Source organism: Micrasema longulum, unplaced genomic scaffold (assembly GCF_059751315.1).
Source record: "Micrasema longulum isolate JH-2025_06_02 unplaced genomic scaffold, ASM5975131v1 h1tg002062l, whole genome shotgun sequence".
NCBI classification, from domain to species: Eukaryota; Metazoa; Arthropoda; class Insecta; order Trichoptera; family Brachycentridae; genus Micrasema; species Micrasema longulum.
The window spans coordinates 181,028-202,174 of NW_028279229.1; the positions used below are offsets into that span (position 1 = coordinate 181,028).

General features: G+C 30.2%; 2 protein-coding genes across 2 annotated transcripts in view; one reads left to right on the forward strand and one right to left on the reverse strand.

Annotated features, from left to right (window-relative positions):
* Positions 1-21,147, reverse strand: part of LOC148273145 (uncharacterized) — a 301,031-nt gene that overhangs the window by 136,001 nt on the left and 143,883 nt on the right. The window lies entirely within an intron of this gene.
* LOC148273165 (uncharacterized) overlaps positions 2,964-21,147 on the forward strand; it is a 213,515-nt gene continuing 195,331 nt past the window's right edge. Inside the window, exon 1 of the mRNA XM_088239071.1 lies at positions 2,964-3,254. The gene's annotated coding sequence lies outside the window, so the exon portion shown is untranslated. The remainder of the gene's footprint in view (positions 3,255-21,147) is intronic.

Consider the following 21,147-nt stretch of genomic DNA (forward strand, 5'->3'; position numbering starts at 1 on the left):
GTTTGCAAGCATTTGGACATACTGAAAACATTGATGATTATTTTTATAAACAAATTATACGTTGACAAGGGAGCTCGTAGTAACTCCAAAACTGGCCGGTAATTGAATTAATAATTATTGTTTTGTTTTTTTTAACCCTGGTGATAAGGTCTCCTGGAGGCGTTTGATGTTCACATGCTCCATCTTAGACCGGATGAGGAAAAGAAAAAAAAACAACATTTTTATGCTTAACGTCACGTCTTATCACGATAAAGATCCGTAAGAGAATAAAGACATAGAACGGCACGCTTGTAACGTGTCTATTAATTTAAATATTCACGAATTTTAAGATTTTTTTACTCTGGTACTTACCGAAATTCAAAATCGGCGAGTTTATAATTTAATTACTGGAACCCCTAAGTAAGTCTTATTTATTTATATTTATCGGTAATCAGCATTATACAGAAAAGTTCATTTTTTACTTATACAACTGGCTGGCTGGTTTGATTGTTTTGGAGCGAATTATCGTCGTCCTTATAAATAGTATCTTAGGCAAGTTTAAAACATATTTCAGTAAAATTAAATTAATTTGATTGAATAAACTTATAATACAATAAATAATTTTTTTTTCTCTGCTGCCATTGGCATGTTTTTATACTTTTTATACTTTTAAACTACTTTTAATTACTTATATTATATATGTTAATAAAATCAATATATTGCTGCTCTTACTATAATGTGTCATTAATTTTGAAGATGTTTTTAAATTGACCTAAATTTAAATTTACTGTCTAATATTTCACTTAAAGATTCTTCTCATCGTTTCTTTGAATCCCTTAAAATAAAAATGTGTTTATGTTTTTCCTTTTTTAAAAAAAATGTTATTACTATTTTATTTTATTTTTACATCTGAGCATGTTTTTCATTCTTTATTTCCATTCTTAATTCTTAATTACTCTTACAAATTTTCTTCATTTTTAATATTATTTCCATTTGTTAAAACTCACTACAAACTACAAACCTTAAAATATATTTTTTTCACTTAAATTTTAATTTTTAAACAACTTTCATTTATGTTTTCTTTTTCCTTCTCTTTTTTATACTTTCATAATTAACCTTACATTTAATTGCTTTTTAATATGGAAACTTCACTGGTCCAAGAGAATTAAGTCCAATTGTGTAAAATATTAAACTTTGTAACTGTACTGTATGTTTCCTGAATAAAAAGAAAATAATAAAAAAAATAAAATAAAAAATAAGATATATCAAAATAATTTGTTTGTTTTGTATCAGTTTGAGACCCATTCTTTGTAAAAAAAATAGCGTTAGATAATTTCTTAAGTATAAAAGGTAAAAAAATATATATAAATGATTCCTTTAGTACACACAGAATTAAAAATATTTTTTACATCTAAAGGATTTCATAAGGGTTTAAAAGGGGTAGTTATACGTTATTGATCAAGGAGCTTTAATTGTAATTAGCAATAATTAAGTTAAACGAAAGTTCTAATTTTGTTACTAAGAGTCCCGAGTGAAATGTTTTTAATTGTCTTCTCCAATAAACAAAACTTGTGAGAAATTAATTAAATTAGAGCGCTTGTAATTACTAATGAAATAAACTGAACAGCTTATATGCGTGCTAATCCTGATTGACATTAAGTTTAATGTTTGCAATATAATAAGATGACTTATTTCTAAAGTTTAAGTCAAATAATTTCCAACTTGTCTGACGAAGAATATTACATTATTTTTTTCAATATAAGCGTGCATATTTTTTTCATTAAAAAAAGGCATTTAAAAGGCTTGCGACATGTCCTTGGTTGGTTTCAATGGCCAGTTTACACACTGTGTAACATTCTGCCCATGTTTAAAAACACATATTTGTTTTCTTTATTTACTTTGTCTCTGAAAGAGGAGATATGAATGAAGAGAAAGAAGATGTTTTTTCAGATGTGATTGAACCCACGATGGGCTTGAAAAGACCAAGTAGTATTGAACATGATCGATTACGTGAAAAATGATTATTAGACGTCATTTTTCTTTATTTCAATCGTTCTTCAAAACAATATCTTCAAATCAAAATGAAAATGATAAATATCGAACCCTAATTGAACGAGATATTTAAAAAAAAGCCATAGTAGAAACTTCTTGGATAGCGGATGAGAGATTAGCACACAGCGTCATCTATTACTGGCAATCAAGTTTATCGCTTTTTCATTCTAATTTTTCTTTTTTTTAATGTAATGCTGTTATTATTAAATTTATTTAAAAACCCAATAAAACGCCTAACTCTCTCTGTACCACAACGACGACAAAGACCAAGATGGCCCGAAATGTAATGGATGGACTGCATCAGCGCAGATATTATGATAATGTTGGAAGTGAGGATTTGGAGGGAAAGGGTGGCAGACCGGCAAGACTGGGAGAGACTCCTGGATTCAGCCCAGGCTCACCCAGGGCTGTCGAGCTTATGATGTTAATTGAAATATTTTGTAAATGTTTGTAAATATTTATACGTACTTACTGCTATTTTTTTTATTTATCATTTTAAAATTAATATTTTTAAGAGCCAGTTGCATAAAAATGTTAAGTTTACTAAACCTTTAAGTAAAATAATTGTTACGTTCTTTTCAAAATGTGTAACGTGAGTTGTTTTATTGAACTTTTTCCTGCGACCTCTTTTGTCTATTTTGACGAAATCGCAACAATTATCGAACTTTGAATTTCAATTGACTTTACTTTTTTTACGCAACTTTAATATCTTTTTTCTATTTTTTTTTTTATGATATTTTTAATATTGTTAAGTAACAATACATCCTACTATAAGGATTTTTTATTCTCTAACATACTTTATTTTCTCCCTGTCAAATATTACGGTATAATACAAGGACATTAGTTAAGCCGATAATTTGTTTCAATGTATTTTAGCCAAAAGAATCGTATGTGAGTAGATACTGGCTAATTTTGATTTGTGAGGTTGCCACGCCTGACGGGACATTTGTTGGTTGGCAACACTGCTCGTCCTCCGCGCCATTCTTCGCTTTTTTTCAACGAGTTGTGTGCACACGCTTTTTTAATTGTTGAAAGTATTTCGCCTTTATCGCCGTAAAAGTCAATATAACGCCGCGAACATTTTTATCATCTATCGCCATCAATCATCATCCGCCGCGCCGCCTCCAGACTCCAGACAATTGTGTGTGTGCAGTTTTCCCGATCACCAGTTTTCCCGTTAGCGCGTGAGCTGATCGCCGACAAAGAAGAAGACTCAACACCAGGTTAGTCAGTGTTTTTACATATTGATTTTCTCTGGTTCGAGTACATTTAATAGATTCTTGGCTGCATAATCCACTAGCTCACATTGGCAGTTTTGGAGAAAATAATTTGATTATCCGCTATATAAAAAATATACTTAAATTCGCAAAGGAGAAGTCTATTTACACGGCTTCTCCAGACATCTTAAGCCATAAGTTAATGAATATATATAAAATTTATCTTAATTTGAAATAAATAAATAAAAATATAAAGACATTTTCAAGCTTTCATTTTATTTTAAAAGTATAATAAGCGCGGAATTTTGATTTTATTCTAATCACTAGACTATTTTGTATGATAACAAAAATAAACCATGATTATAACAAACATTACGGCAAGAAAATATGTATTTAAATTTTTAATTGAAAACCAGATGAGACGTTTTGTAATAATGGCTTCATTGTAATACAAAATAATTAATATTAGGATAAGATATTCATGAGCCCGTCTAAAAACCGCGTCATTTGATCCATTAATTATAATTATTATATCTCTTTTGCGAGGAAAAATGAACCCAATGATCTAAAAAATAATGATGATGTATTAACGAGCGAAACCTTTTTACCTGATTACTAACACGGTAACTAATAGTAATGGTAAAAGGGCGTCGTAATTCTAAGGCATATTTTGTTAAACTCATTAGAAAAAAAAAAAATTAACCTCTCCTTTTTTCAAATCAAATACAGACAAAAAAAAACTATCGACAAACTGAACAATTTCTAAAACAGTTTTTTAAAACATAGATTTTAAATTTATTTTTGAAGCACTTGCTTTTATATTTATAAACCACTTTTTTCAGCCACTTATTTTCTTTTTTTTCTCTACCGACTGGTTTTAAAGCTAGACAAGCTTCTTTATTAAGTAATGTAATAACTTATATTTACATATAAAGACCAAATCCAACAAATAATTAAAGATGGACATGTCAAAAGTCGGAATATGTATGAATGTAGAGAAAGCAAGATATGCAAATATACAGTGATTCGTTAATAGAACCTGCAATATGTGTAGTCGGAAATAAAATTGTATTGATATTATTAACATATCTTTAACTTCCTTTAACAATGAAATTTCCAAAAAAAATTAAGTAATGATGTTGCGCCTTGAATCCGCAGCCGGCAGGCATTATGCAGGTTATGTGCAGTTCTGTATGTAGGCGCATAATAAATGTACACTGTATGGTCAACTATAGTTGTTTCATATAATATTATAATGTGCAACTGTGCGACTAATATTCAAAAGTAGATATATTTTTAATAATATGTAGTACAATTACATTTTTAGTAATATTATAAGTTTTGTATGATTAATTATTTTATGTTATGTATACTTTTTATGTGACAACATTTACAATAACAATATTATGTGGAAGCCTCTAATTGGACTTTATGATTATTTGTATTTATAGTATAATTGTATCTTATAAATTGATAAATGTCTGTTGACTTTCCAATAAAGTAAAATAAAATGTGGCGTTTGATCTTCTCCGCCTACCCTTACGGGGAAACGGCGTGATAGTTTGTTTGTTTGCTATTATTTCAGTATCAGTTTCTATGGATTTACGCTTTTTGCCTAACAACGTTAATTTTTTATTGCTTGGTGGATGTTCATTGTAAATAATAAAGTAAAAAATTTCACTTGTGACAAGTTGACACTTCTCGCTATATTGTTAGATTGGCCTGACGATATTCCGAGAGCGAGAGAACCGGTTATGTCCATCATAATAAGTGTATCAAGCAACAATATGTAGTTTATATTTGTTTTAAAATAAAAATATCAAGAGAAGTGGCCATAAATTATTTTCCATTATTTGAAATTAATTAAAGTTTTTTTGAACAAAGTGTGTTTTTTTTTTCTAAGTAAAACACGTCGGAAAACATCTAAGTCTCTTTTATCTAAGGGAAAATGTTTTCGCCCAATTAGTTGTTTGAGAACTTTTAAATGCCTATTTTTCTCAAACTTTTCCTTCTCAAAACCCTGAACTTGAAATCCTTAAAAAAAGGTTATTTATGAGCATGCTTACGGCTCAGTTAACATTATTTTTTGTTTGACCTTAAAAATTTTCAGGATATCGACTAGCAAACGAAAGTCACGGGAATCCGGTTTTAAAATCAGCATTTAATTTGAAAAGTTTAAAGACTTTATCAATGGTAAAGAATATTTTTGTTTTGTTCGGCTAATTTTTCAAGCTCAATCTTTATTTCTTAAACAAAAAATAATAGTATATATTACAACTGAGATAGAGATCATTTTAGAGAAGGGAATAATAATTCTTTTTCCTCTCATTTCTTTTCTTCCGCACAAACGGCAAATATTATACGAAATACTAGTTTACCTCTAAATAAAATCACTGTTTGTCATTGATGTATACATATGTATGATGAAATATTATCATCTGTGTCTAGTATACGAAATTTAGGTATTATACTTGACACAAAAGTTTCTTTTACAATTCATATTGAACATGTTATCAATAAATCCTTAAAACTCCTTGGATTTATTAACAGAAGAACATCAAAATTCTTTTCTCTTAGTTCGCCTGCACTTAAAAGTATTCCTTTGTTATCTGGTCTTCATATTAAGATGTTAATATCAAAAATATTGAATCAGTTTAATATCTATTTTTAAGATAGATAGGCTCTAGATTGGGCATATCCAGAGACCAATATACGTACAATGAGCTAGAAACTGGCGTGTATATATCTTCTCTTAAGGACCGTCGAAATAAATTCGACTTTTTAGTCCTATTAAAAATTCACAACTCACTCTTTGATGCGTCTTAACTACTGAGTTCAACAAAATTAAATATTTCAACTAGAAATTTCAGACAAAACTTACTCTTTCATACCAATTACCATAGAACTAACTATTGTTTTTATTCCCGTATGCCCAGAATTCTTAGGTCTGCCAACAAACATACCAGGCCTGATTTCTTTGATAACAAGTTATCTTCTTTCAAACGATCACTGAATCAAATTCAATTATAAACACATCTCTGCGGCTCCCACTCCCACCAAGTCTACTATATACCATTGTGTATTTCTACTTTCCTTTATAATAATTTTCTTTGTTTAAATATGTCCTTTAAAATGCCCATTGGGCATATATATAAATAAATAAATTCACGTAGGTACAAATTAATGAACATTTTTTGCAGATTACCGTTAAAAAAATCGTGTTATATTAAATAAAAATAACAAATAAAACAATGCGGAAAATAAAAATCTAATTGTGGAATAACTTATTAAATCAGTTATCCATTTTGTGCTCAAGGCCGATTATTGTTTTTTTTTTTAATTTTATTTACATATTTTTTTAATTGGCATTTTTTCATTTTATTACATATTATAAAACTTCACACGTTATAAATATATAAGCCTCCTTTAAAAATTAAACCCGCTTAGTGGGGTTATGGTGTTTATAATTTTAAAAACAACAAAACCTTATATGAAAGTAAATAAACCTCGCATAAAATATAATTTCTGTTTTCATTAGTTCCATAAAAACGCCTTAAAGTATTAAAGTTATTTTTATTCACAAAATAATTTATCTGTTTTTTACTAGTTTGCAATATCTGAATACCTAATGAACGATATTATAAAATCCAAAAAGAAAATTATGTTAAAAAACCAGCCAAAAGTTTAGAATGATTTGTTTCACTCTTTCTTGTACACATTTGGCTCAAATAAACAAAAAAACTAAACGAATTACAAAAAACATAAAAGATATGAAGATACAAATGATACGAAGATGCGAAAGATCCAGAGATATGATAACCTAAATGAGCTAAAGATACATTAGCTCAATTGAACTAGTTAAAAGATTCGGTTTGGGGATGTAGGTCAATTGATACGAATCCTCTCGGTGACATGGTTTTACCCACGTCTTATTTCAATCCCGATAAAATATGTAATTCTATTCAAAAAAATCTTACTGATTAACAAAAACTCTCATTGATAAACGACGCAACTAATTAATTAGCTAAATAATTCCTCCCTAATACCATGCAAGCGAAACCGCGGGTAAAAGCTTATTATGCATACATGTAACGTGGTCTTTTAAATATGCCATTATCATAATGATCAATTGAATACTTAATGGGCAGCTATGGTGTATTACAATGCTGGCTTCTGACATCCTGTATTGCTTTGATGCATTTTTTAGGTAATCCTATCTTTTAAATATATTCTCCATCTGATATCCTTGGGCTTTAGCGGGTTTGATTTGGCTTTTTTTAAAAATTAGCTTACATTACAATCACTATATAAACGAATTTAGACTCACTTAATTTACCTATTAAAAACATATTTTTACTTTTCAGATTCATTCAATCTCTTTTCATACATTCAGGCATCTTTTCATACATTTTTAAACCTTTATTGAAATTGAGGGATTCTGTTTTTTTTAATGGCAGCCTTAATCTCTCCTTTCTTTTAAAAATTTACTTACACCTATTTTTTATTCAACACAGTTTAATTAATTAAATATTTGTGAATTAGATTTTTTTGGTCTTTGAAATTTTTTTTTGTCAAGGTAAATATGAAGTTATAAATGTTTCGTACATACATAGTTAATTATTACGTTTCTCCCTGTCTTACAAAGTGAGAACTCGTAGACACGAGTTTCTAGACAGAGAGGGAGTTAGTTTTACATTACTTAAACGATTAAATGCATATAATACATCAGTCTCTTTTTAAAGAATCCAATTGAGTTCTTCTGACATTTTTTTCCATTTAATTATATTTATCTATTTTTAAGTACTTTCAATTTATTTAAATTTCTGTCGTTGACTAAAAATAATACTGCAGAGCAGTAATGTAAAAGTGTCATAGTGGAGTTCTCCAGTGTTTCTATCGCATTTCTTCCTCAACCTACCGAGAAAGAATATATTTTTAAAACATGTTCAACGTTTGCATTCAAAGTTAATTTTAAGTCTTATATTATACCCAAATACTTCATTTCATGAGAATAAATAATTCAAATTCCGATACCATTTGGAAATTTTCCTTAACCTTAAAAAAGCCTTTAATACCGTTAACATAAAAAAAATATCAAATAAATTTAAAAACATCGGTATAAAATATAAATGTCTTAAACTATCAAGTAGTTACCTTGTTAATAGGACTCAAAATACAAAAAATTAGCTCGTAAAGAGAACAAAAACATGGTGTTCCACAAGGGACAGTTTGAGTCCACTGTTATTTCTTATTTACATAAATAAACTATGTGATCTTAAAGTAGAAGGAGAATTATTGTCATATGCTGATGATACTGTTATATATATTAATAAGGAATTCAACCTTTAATGACGCTACAAAAAGTATTCCAAAAGTTAATAACTGGCTTGAAAAAAAATTACTTAGTTTAAATCAAGAAAAAAACATGTAAACTTGTAATTAGAAATCAAACTCTGATTTGAGTCTACTGAACACTTTATTTTATTTTTACAAATATAAACATATAAAAACAAAAACTTCGTGACAATTGTTTCGCCTTATTAGGGCATTTTCAAACGAATGTGAAGATTATTTGGATTGAATGTCCTTATATAGTTATATAATTCAAGGTACTTAAGTAGAATAATCTTAATTATCTTCACATTTGTGTTAAAATACCCCAATAAGGCGAAACAATTGTCACGAAGTTTTTATTTTTATATGTTTATATTTGTAAAAATAAAATAAAGTGTTCAGTAGACTCAAATCAGTGTTTGATTTCTCATTATAAGTTTAAATATGGAGTTCTACAAAATAAACACCAAATCAATCAATAAAAAAACATTTAATTGGCTTTTCCAATTTCAAACAAAAGTGGCCCCTCACAGAATTCTTCAATTATAATTCATGATTTGAAATGTAATGCAGATATTTGTTATAAGTGCTACAAAATAAGTTCAAGGGAAAGCTTTAAATATTTGAGTATACACAGATTATAGGCTAAAATGGGAAAAAACATAGCTAAACTAACAGACAAACTCAAATATTTATCTTATGGTTTCCAAAGACTGAAAAATATCATAACCAAAGAAAAGTTAAAAATATTATATAACGCTTTAATTAAACCGTCAATAACATATGGTATAATAGGATGGGGAGGAGTCTTGGACGTGCATAGTTGCTCAAAAGAAATTGCACAAAAAAGTATAATTAAGACCATGTACAAAAAACAAAGACTATTTCCTAGTAGTGGACTCCTTAGTTTTCGAAAAGAATATTTATTTCAGTGCCTGAAATATGTTAAATAGGTAGCAATAATTTACATTGGATTAGCAATAGATCCAATAGTGTACTGTCAGTTCCAGGATGCAGAACTAAGTTCGCATGGAGGCACTCTTTAGATGTTGGTCCGAGATCTTTCGATCTCCTACCTTAGCAATTACAAAACATTAAATCTCTGATACCGTTTAAATTAGGTTTAAGGTCTTGGATAAGCATGGAAGGAATAGGAATAAGAACCTTCTTAAAAAAAGTTAAATTTGAATTAAAAATTAAAGGTATACTGCAAAGAAATCCTGTTTTGTACTATCAGCATATGTAAATCTTGTTTTTTTTCATGGTCATATCATACCATATTTTTCTTTATGTATATAATTCCTCTGTACGTGTGATGTCACCGAACTTCTCCTAAACGGCTAAACCGATTTACGTGCGGTTTTCAGAGAAATATAGGTGTTTGCGTTGTGCGTGTTTGTAGATATTAAAATTTTCAATCTTATATGCAAAAAAGAAGTAAGGAACATAAATGTTTTATTCCTCGATCTACCAGGATTGCGTTTGAGGAGAATGCATTTACAAAAAAATGTAAAGATGTTGTTTTTTTGTGTATAAAAAAGTTTGTTTTTGAATGTTTACAAACAGCATTTGTTTTTTGTGGATATCAGTCAAATTATTTCCTTCAATTCCTTATAATTTCTACCCATTTTTTTTACTGGATTTTTGGTAATACCAAAATAATTCAATATTAAATACATTTTATAAATTCATATTCCTTTTAAAGTACACCCCTCTGTTGGTGAGAAGACCGAAGTTCGACGTTTGCAAAAAAATGCCATATTTGAAAAAAAACATTTATTTTCAAAAATGCCATATTTGAAAAAAAACATTTATTTTATGTTTTGGAATTCAACCATTAACAAGTACCTAGGTACCTACTTAAATTCAATATTTGAATATTAACCATTTTTAGTTTTGAAATTCAATCACAAACAAGTACCTAGATACCTACTTATCAATGAAAAGTCTTTTTTCCATGGTTCGGACACGACAAAGTCTGTCGTCAAAAAAAAACTTATCCATCATCAAAAAAAAAATTGCGTACTCTCAGACGCTGAAGTCTTTGTGGGCATTTTTAAAAATTATGTTATGGCTTAATTTTAAGATTTATTTTTTAAAGTGTATTTTTGTTATTAAAATTCTGTGTAAATATATGTATGGAAAAATAAACAAATAAAAAAAATTGCTGCGTCCGTTCTCTCAATTTTTATTTTTTTACGAAGTCAAACCACAGCGAAAAATATATTCCGGTGTTCATATATATTATTTTATACCCAGCACGATCTTATTCTTTACTTCTCTTATCAGCATACATTACTTATCACGTAAGGGAAAGAGATGATCTTACCGAGTCAATAAACCACGAAACATAAGGCGGGAATAAATTGAAAGTGACAGAAAGAGAATAGAGATAGAAACTTGACTCGTACAGAATCCACCATTTTGAAATGTTGCTGAGATAAATGTTTATTTTATTTATAATATTTTACGTTCTTTCTTATAAAAATATATAAAGTTTTGGCTGATTTATGTGTGTCAAGCATTATTTATATTTGAAAACCCCAAAAAATTTTGATGCATCGTTCATTGCTGACTACCTGATGACTGCTTTTAGGCAAATACGAGGCAGATCCAGAAAGTAAGAGTACTCAATTTTTGTTTTCATTTAAAATCTTTGTATTTATGTCATTTATTTTTTACGTAGTCGCCTTCCCATTCTATGCAGGTTGTAAGTCGTGACATAAGGTTTCCAAATCCCCTTTTCATAAAACTCACCCACCATCTTCTTCGTTCACTTCAAGACCTCTTGTTTCACCTCCTCGTCGGTTAGAATTTATTCCGCCCATGTGAGTCTTCAGGGAAGTGAAAAGATAAAAATTTGAAGGCGCTTAGTCAGGAAAGTATGCAGGGTGGTATAAAATATCCCCACCAAACGAGTTACAAAGCGCCATGGTGGTGTTAGCCGTTTGCGGGCGGGTGTTGTTGTGCAACAAACATACTCCCTTTGTCAATAATTCCTCTCCGTTTGTTTTGGATTGCTCTTTTGATTTTTTGTAGGGTATCACAGTATCGTGTTGCAGTAATCGTCTCCCCCTTAGACAAAAATTATTCAAAATTATCCCTGTTAGGTCGCAAAACATGATGACTTGATTTTTTTGGCCGAAATTGAGGTTTTGATTTTTTTGCCAGATGGGAAACTAGTGTGTCGCCACTGTCATGATTGTCTCAAGGGTGTAATGAGCCACTCATGTTTTGTTTACCAGTCACAATGGAGAGTCACATAAACAGTTTAGATCCGTGCAAAAAATTCAGCCGGAGTTTTTCCTTCCGCGAGAAAGACCCTTATTCATCCCTTAGACATCATGCACTGATTAGATTATGACAAAAATTTTATTCTTGCAAGTCTAAACATGCAATCCACACTTCAACGCTCATATTATTTTCTATCCAATATGAGTATTATTTTTTTAGTAGTTCAGAGATATTTCTAGCTTTCCTCCTAAAACTTTAAGAGCAACTCTAAACACTTGAGAGACTTTGTGATCAAACATTAAAAATAAGTGTTATCAGTTCACGTTAGTAACATCTAATAAAAGCTTGTGTCATATCAGCAAATAGGTGGTGTAAAGTAGGATTTGATGTATAATTATAGTCCTGATGAAGAGAGGGCTACGTTTCAAAACCTACAGACATGAAAAAAGGGTCAGTAGTTTTATACAAATATTATTTTTTTACAAGGATTTTAATTTGTTAATTACTTACAAAATTGCATCCAATTAAAACGAGTACATAATCAAAATAAATGTATCTAATGGACCTACCAAATACAATATCCGCAGAGATGAAATAATGTTTTTTTTTTTTTTTCTTAATCTCTATTAAAAAAAGGTAACGAGTAGACTTTGTCAGACTAAAGCTGTCTTATTCATTATTCTTTATCATATTTTAGGAAAATAATATCCATTATCGTTCTTTCTGCTTCGAGAAAAAAAGGCGCAGAGAAATTACTCCTCATTTCTGAAATGAATTAACAAAAGACGAATTTTGTTTGCGGATGAGTGAGTTCTTTCAAGCTGTTATTGTATCGGATGCTTTTTTTTCAAATCGGAAAAAAATAAACGAAGGATTTTCCGTAGAACCTATTGTAAAATATTAAATGAAATGAAATGAAATGTCATTACTCATTTTTGCCATCTTTATAATACGCAAATTTATTTCAGGCCAAATGATTAAGTATTTTTGAATACGTAATAACAAAAAGACCACTTTACACATTTATTTTTTTGAATCTGATAAAATTCATATAAATATGACAATAACCTCAGTTCTTTGATAAAAAACAATGGTAGCTGCGTGTCTTAAATCAAAGGAACGCTTGGAAAGATAAGAACGAAAAGATACATATCAAAACCGACAAAGATAAGAATGGTCAAAGTTTAAGTATTTTAATTTTGAAATATGGGGCAGAAACATGGACAAAAGAGGCAGAAAAACTCAAAATTATGGTTGCTTTTAAGATGTGGTGCTGGAAGCGTATGCTAAAAACATCCTGGATACCCAGATGTCCACACGCCATGCTTCAGAAAATAAAAAAGACCGACTCTCGACTGCATGTCTCAGACGAGTTCTCGTTTTTTCGATATTTTGGTCACCTTTCAAGGAGAGATAAAAATTGTTTTTATTTAAAAAAAGAACAATCTTCTAGGCATCTATTTTAGAGGCATGTCAGCAGGTAGGAAAGAAACTATATTTGAGAAAGTAAAAATAAGGAAGGCAAAAAACAAGCTTTGCTGGACAGTATTCAAATCCCTTCATGAAATGGCCGCAAAATACCTATCAAACCTGTGTATTAGGGAAAACACATGTCAAAAAAATCTACTCTTAGATCTGCATTTGATTAAGGTAGAGGAAAACTTGTCGAAATTCAGCGCTCCCCAAACACATTTTTTTTTTTTTTTTTTTTTTTACTTAAGTTAGTTAATATTACATTGTATATTAACTAATATATTTACAATTATAACAAATACTTATTAAATATTTCTTACATAACTACATTATTACAATAAACATAACATTTTTTTTTTAAATCCGTAAGTTTTCTTTCATTCTTCATACTTTCAGGCATCTCATCATACAGTTTTAACCCTTTATACATTAAGCTATTTTGTGATTTTGTTTTTTTCTTAAGTGGTAGTCTTATCCTATTTCTATTTCTTGTCCTATATTTATGTACATTTCTATTTAATATAATTTCACTTATAAAATACTTTGGCATAAGATTATTAAACACTTTATATATAAATACAAATACATTATACAATAGTCTTTTCTTTATTCCTATCCAGTTCAATTCTTTTCTCATTTTTTCAACACTATTATATTTGCTTTTTTTCAGTATAATTCTCATTGCTCTATTTTGTAGTATTTCAAACTTGTTTATGTCTCCCTCGTTAGCTAAATATAATATAGTAGAGCAATAGTCCCAATTTGGAGAGCGTGTTTTTGCCGCTGCCGTCCCCTCTGCCTGGAACCAATTGTCTTCAAACTTACAAATCATCGACAGTCTCAGTCAGTTCAGATCCCAATTAAAATCCCACTTCTTTAGACTATCATACCCTCAATTTTAAATGTGGAAATGTAATATATCACTTTAATTGAGTTAGAATAAAAGTTTAGGAATACAACTGTAAAACGCCCTTGGGGTGATTTTTCACAAAAATGGCGCTTTATAAATCAGCCAAATATTATTATTATTTTTATGAAAAATTCACCACAACACCCAAATAAATTAAAAAATAATCTTCGTTGGATTTTTTTTCATGCGCCTGGCGGGGATCTAACCTTAGACGCCAGTTTCACAGTTGGCCGATTAACCAGCTCCGCTACGGTGCCTGTCCGAAGAAGCGTGCTGTGGTAGGCAGCTTAGAAGGAAAGGACCAGTAAGGTCTCCCATGCACTAATTAAACCAGATAAAACCTCCAACACTTCGTTTGTGGCAGCTCTAAGAAACTTGAAGTACCGAGACTAGTGAAGGACTGCAGTCTCGAGAATATGACACGTTAGTCACAATATTCAGCCACGCGGTGCAATATATATGATAACTTGATGTGGCAAAAAAATGGTTATTGTAGATATTGAGTTTTTATTATAAAGAAATACGTCCTATAGCTAAGTAGCGCTGAATTTCAGTGCCGTTTGAGTGATTTCATTTGGCCTCCTGCCGATTGCAATGTTCTACGTGACTCTTATTTATTTATTTTATTTTACACTTTATATACATATAAGGGCGGGTATATTGCGTTAGGGAAATTTCTCCCTACCTACCTAAACCGTTCAGTTTGAGAAAATTACAAGTACATGGACATATTGATACTTACAATTTTATGCAAAATTAAAAACATAAACAGACAGTCAAATTCTCGACTGAGGTGTTATTATTGATACGAAACTAATGTTTAATATTCATATTGAATCAGTCCTAAAAAAAACATATAAAATGGTTGGACTTATTATGCGAGTATCAAAACATTTTAAACATGCAGAGACATATGAAAAACTCTACAAAACATTTGTTCGTCCCCAGGTAGAATATGCGACCAATATAACAATATATTTACCGAGGCTGATATTTTTTGTGGCAATGTATGTAAATTTAGGTCAAAAATTATAGAAATTTTGAGACAAGCAGACATTTAAATTTATTATTATTATTATATAAATATTTTTTCATTTCGTTTCTTTTACATTTATTATATAGAACATAATTTTAATTATTGTATTAAGTGTAAATATTTTTTTTGGTGTTTGCATGAGTTTCTTACACTAATATACAAAGAAATTGGCAATATGTGTGTACATACTGTTTGTTTACCTAATAAAATAAATAAATGAAAACAAAGATTATCAAAATAAAAATATGTAACAATTAACACTAAACTATGAAGAGAGGAGAAAGGATGCGAAAGAAAGAAGAAGGATAAAGGAACAACTTAAATATTTAGATAGTGAAATTTCAATCTTGACTTAAATGTAAATAAAGAAGGAAAGAGAAAATTACAAGTACATGGACATATTAAAACAGAATCTTATAATTTTATACAAATATTTAAACAAAAATTAACTAAAAATATACACTTAACTATGAAGAGAGGAGAGAAGAGGTGATGGGACGGAAAAAAAAATGAGAAAGGAACAACTCAAACATTTAGAGTGTGACATTTCAACCCTGATTCACATGTAAATAAAAAAGGAACGTCTCTTACATTAGTGAGTAGATTATTCTATAGTCAAGCAGCTACTACTGTGAAAGAGGAGGCGAGAAAATTAGAGCGATGGAAGGGTATTTAAGGGTTCTCTCGTTACTGGAACGAAGAGATAGTCCGTGTTGTGATAGAGGTTGGAAGAGCTCTCTCAGATAAATAGGCGAAGTGGGATTATTTAAAATATTGTAAAAAAGTGATAGAATGTGAATGTTTCTTCTATGCCTGATACTGAACCAGTGTAGTTGCGTGCGATATTCGGTGGTCGAATTTGCGAAGATCAAAGATATAACGTGTACAAACATTCTGCAATCGTTCTTACTTATCAAGTAATTAAGTAATTAAACAAGAGTTAGCATCTGAATAACATACATCCGCATAGTCAAAGAGTGGAAGAAGTAAGCTCTGGAATAATGTTTGTTTAACATTAATTGGCAAGAAATTCTGTAATCTTTTAAGCAAGTGCAAACATACTTAAAAGACTACACAATTTTAGTAACTGGAATGACGAAAGCAGATTTCCACTGGGTTGGAAAGGCACCAGATGCGAGGGAAAAATTAATAATATGAGTAATAATCAATAAAGTAAAAGGCAAAGTCATATGAATAATCGACATACTCAATTCATCGCTGCCAGAGAATTTAGTTTTGATAGAAAGCAGAATGCGCAATACTTCTGATTCATCAACGACGGAAAAGCGAAATTGAGGGACATTGAAATCTTGTGTATCGTTCATATCATGTAGCAAAGAACGTTTTGAAGTTTTGACAATCACCACCAGAAGGGGAGAAAAGTGCAAGTTTAGTACTCTCACTCTTACGTCATTATTGGCACTGCAGTTACATCTCTTGAGCAGTGAGTGTCTTTAATTCACTAAATATGTTATCACCGTTTCGATGAAACAATGACGCTACGCAACTCCTGACATATCATTGAATAGACACGTTGCACGTGCTTGGTAAATGGAATGTCTTTTAATGGGTAGTTGCCTTTGTTGCCTTCATTTTCTAACCGGACATTCATCTTGATCAGTCACGGTGTCACGAAGAAAAATGTCTCTGTGTTTTGAAAGATCTTGATTCACCTGCATTTATGCATATATTGATTAATGTATTTTGTAATTGTATAATTTCTTTAAAATATATACGTATTTCTAGTAATTTATAATGTGTATAGTACGAGTATATTAATATTTCATCCTCGATTTTTTATTTTTTTATTTTTAAGCACTCTTTCGACCACATATATGTAAATGGCAGATATGCCGTATATAAATAAATATCTTTAAGTACATTTTGAATTTGTGGGGATCGTGGTCTATTTTATAAATAAATAAGTCACAAAGTTTATGTAAACCGTGAAATAACGAAGTTGAAAAAGAAACAGAAAATAAAATCAGATGACGTCATGAATACAGCCATTATACATCTGAATTTCGTAAAACGAGTACAAAGTAACATCGCATGCAATTAAAGCCTTGTTCTGGCTGGAACACGTGATATGTACAACATGCCATTTTGTTATTCGAAATTGGAAGCGCGATTTCAGCTCACATCAGCTAGTAGCTGTTAGTACGAGCATAAGTAATATTACGTAGGTGGTACACTGCTACTTTTCTTTTAGCCGTAATTAAATTAATATTGAACAACGCGCAACAAATATTTTATTAACATGTTACAACAGAGATGAAGAACATTTAAGAGAAGGTAATATAGAAGTCTAGGCATCTACAGGGCTTATGAGCTGTCATTGGCTGGTTTAAGTGGCCACTTTACACACTGTGTAACATTCACCATTCTGCCCATATTTAAACATCTTTATTCCTTCAATTCTTTCATTTGTTGATGTTTGTGAAGTTAAAGAGCTGAAACCTTTATTTATGCGGGTGAAATTCATCTAATTGAATAATTTCACTTACATACAAGGCAACGCCTGAAAATCTAATTTTTTAAATTTTTATACTTCTTCATGGACCAGGTGAATTTATCAACAATATTTTGAGTTTGTCCAAATTTTTGTAAACTGGACTGGATTCAACTCCCTCAACTCCTTTAACTTCACAAATATCAACAGATAAAAGAATTGAAGGAATATGGATGTTCAAATATGGGTAGAATGGTGAATGTTACACAGTGTGTAAAGTGGCCACTTAAACCAGCCAATGACAGGTCATAAGCCCTGTAGATGCCTAGACTTCCATATTACCTTTTCTTAAATGTTCTTCATCTCTGTTGTAACATGTTAATATAAACAGCTCCTCAGGGAGTTGAATCCAGTCCTTGTCTACAAAAATTTGGACAAACTCCAAATGTTGTTGACAAATATTTTAAACTGAATGTGAACTCGAGACCGGATATGAAATTTTTTGATACAAACAAATCTTTCTAGATTCAAATAATCATTTAAATAAGCCAGAACACGGATTACAGTGGGAAGCTAAGAGAGTTGTCTGCAAAGTAAAATATAATTTTCTGTAGATCAATAGAATATTCGCATAAATTTTCGACTAAGGTGTTATTAATGATACGAAATAAATGTTTTATATTCATATTGAATCAGTCCTGCAAAAAACATATAAAATGGTCGGACTTATCATGCGGGTATCTAAACCATTTAAACATGCATAGACATATGAAAAACTTTACCAAACATTTTTCGTCCCCAGCTAGAATACTGTACTCCCATTTGATCATCTTACTATAATGTTAGTATCAATAGACTAGAAAGGGTACAACAAAAAATATTTAAACAGTTCGACTACCGGTTAAACCTTAACTTCTCAAACTATGCTGAAAGTATGCAGTACCATAGAATAAACTCTCTTAAAAATCGAAAAATAATGGTAGACCAGCTATTTTTATACAAATTAATAATTTATGAAATTGGTTCTCATAATCTACTTCAAAGACTTCCATTCCGTGTGTCATCTAGACCGACAGTACAAAGTCTTCTGTTTCACACAGATAACGCGTCAACAATATTTGAAACAATCTACAATTTCTAGAATATGCGACCAATATAACAAAAGATAAATGTACTGTTAAATTAAGGCTGAAACCAATGCGGTCCACCAAAGCTGATAGTTTTTATGACAATGTATGTAAATTTAGGTCAAAAATCATAGAAATATTGAGAGAAGCCGATATTTAACTTTATTACTAAATGCAAATTTTTTCAACAATATTCTGAGTTTGTCCGAAATTTTTTAGACAAGTAAAACTTTCAGCCTCCTAGCCCCTCCTTTTCCTTACCCTCCCTCCGACTCTGTGCATTCTGCAACATTTGCCTAAATATTTTGAATCTAATTTAAGTGCAAGTTTGGACATGATGGCGAAATTTTAATATTTACACGTTTGTGTAGTGAGTGTCCTGACGAGAAGACTGGTACGTCTCAAAACCGGTAGACATAAAAAAAAACATTTTACTTTATTTATAGGGATTTGAAGAAAATTCTGTTGACCCATTTTAATCGGGGCCCTGGGCCGCGATCACACATGCTATCTTTATCGGTACATATTTTTATTGATTTTCTCAATTACTCCCTAGAATTCATAAGATTGGTATTTATTGCAGCAGAGAGACTTGTCATTGGCTGGTTTGAGTGGCCACTTTACACATTATGTAACTCTTACCATGCTCCTTTTGTTTAAACCTCCCCATTTCCCCAACTATATCATCTGTTGACTTTTGTGAAGCATAAAATTTTTAAAGTATTCTGAGGGGTCGCCTAGTACGTGATAAATCTCACCCAAATCAAAAGAGGTTTCCGCTCTTTTTTTCTCAAAATTCAGAAAGTCTTTGGTTTCAAAATCAGATGATAAAGTTCAGGAAATGTTAGCGTTCAAACATAATATATGTGAATTTGAACAACCATATTTCTTCAATTCTTCCAACTGTTAATTTTTGTGAAGTTAAAGAACTGAAACCTTCATTGATGCGGGAGAGATTCGCCTGACTGAATTATTCCATTCACGTACTGGGCAACGCCTGAAAATAATTTAAAATTTTTATACATCTTCCTTGTACCAGTTGGTTTAAACAATTTTTTATTTACATTATTCATATTTAAAGCATTTACTTTATGGTCCAACATTTTACTAAATGTTATTTAATATTTTCATAAAACCACTTACTGACTTTTTTATGTATACCGGTTTCGAGACTTACCCGTCTTTTCATCAGGACACCAATTAAACCAACATGCAAAACCCACTTTACACCTTCACTATAGTTGTTGCACGGACATATAAAACCAACACAACAAAATTTACTAAAATTTATAGTCTTATATTATTTCACTAAAGATTCTTCTCATCGTTTCTTTGAATCCCATAAAATATGTTTGTGTATATTTATGTTTTTCCTTTTTGAAAATGTCTCTTTTTGAACACGTTTTTTTTATTTTTTATATCTAAGCATGTTTTTCATCTTAATTTTAATTATTACCTTTTAATTACTTTTACAAGTATTTTTTCTTTATTTTTAATATTATTTCTATTTGTAAATACTAAATTCAAACTTTTAAATGGCTCTTTTTACTTTAATTAAAATTTTTAAACAACTTCCATTTATGTTTTTTTTTCTTCTCTTTTTTGTTATTTCATTAATAACCTTACATATAATTATTATATAATATAAAAACTTCACTGGTCCATTAGAGTTAAGTCTAACTGTGTAAAATATAAAATTACGTAACCGAACTGTATGTTTACGCAATAAAAGAAAAAAAAATGACACGGTGAAGGTTAACAGTGGGTTTTGTATGTTGGTTTAATTAGTGTCCTGACGAAGAGACGGGTACGTTTCGAAATCGGTAGACATAGAAAAGTCAAGAAGTGGTTAAAAAAAAAATATTTCATTACATTCGGTTGCAATATTTTGAGTTCTTTAATTTTTTTTGGACGACTTAATTTAAACCAGGCAATATCATATATAAAAACAGGTCATAAGCCCAGTAAATGCGTAGACTTTCATTTTTATTTCTGTAATATGTAATATGTTTACCTAAACTAAGAGGTAATAAATCCAGTCGTTGTCTACAGAAATTTGGATGAACTCAAAATATTTTTAATCTCGTTAATTTAATTAAAAGCTGTTAGATATAAAAATGCCTGCAAGAGTCATAATCGCGCGTCGTCATCTCATACTGCGAAAGAGTTTTGTAAGTACTTGTAGTTCAGTGGGCATAGTAATATAAACTTTGCGGAACACCTCACTTTAGTAATATTTTTATTATGATCTTATTAACCGGGGCTTATAATCGTATTAAGTGGGTCTATAATCTTATTAAGGGGGTATGAAATCTTATTTGACTGTCCCATGT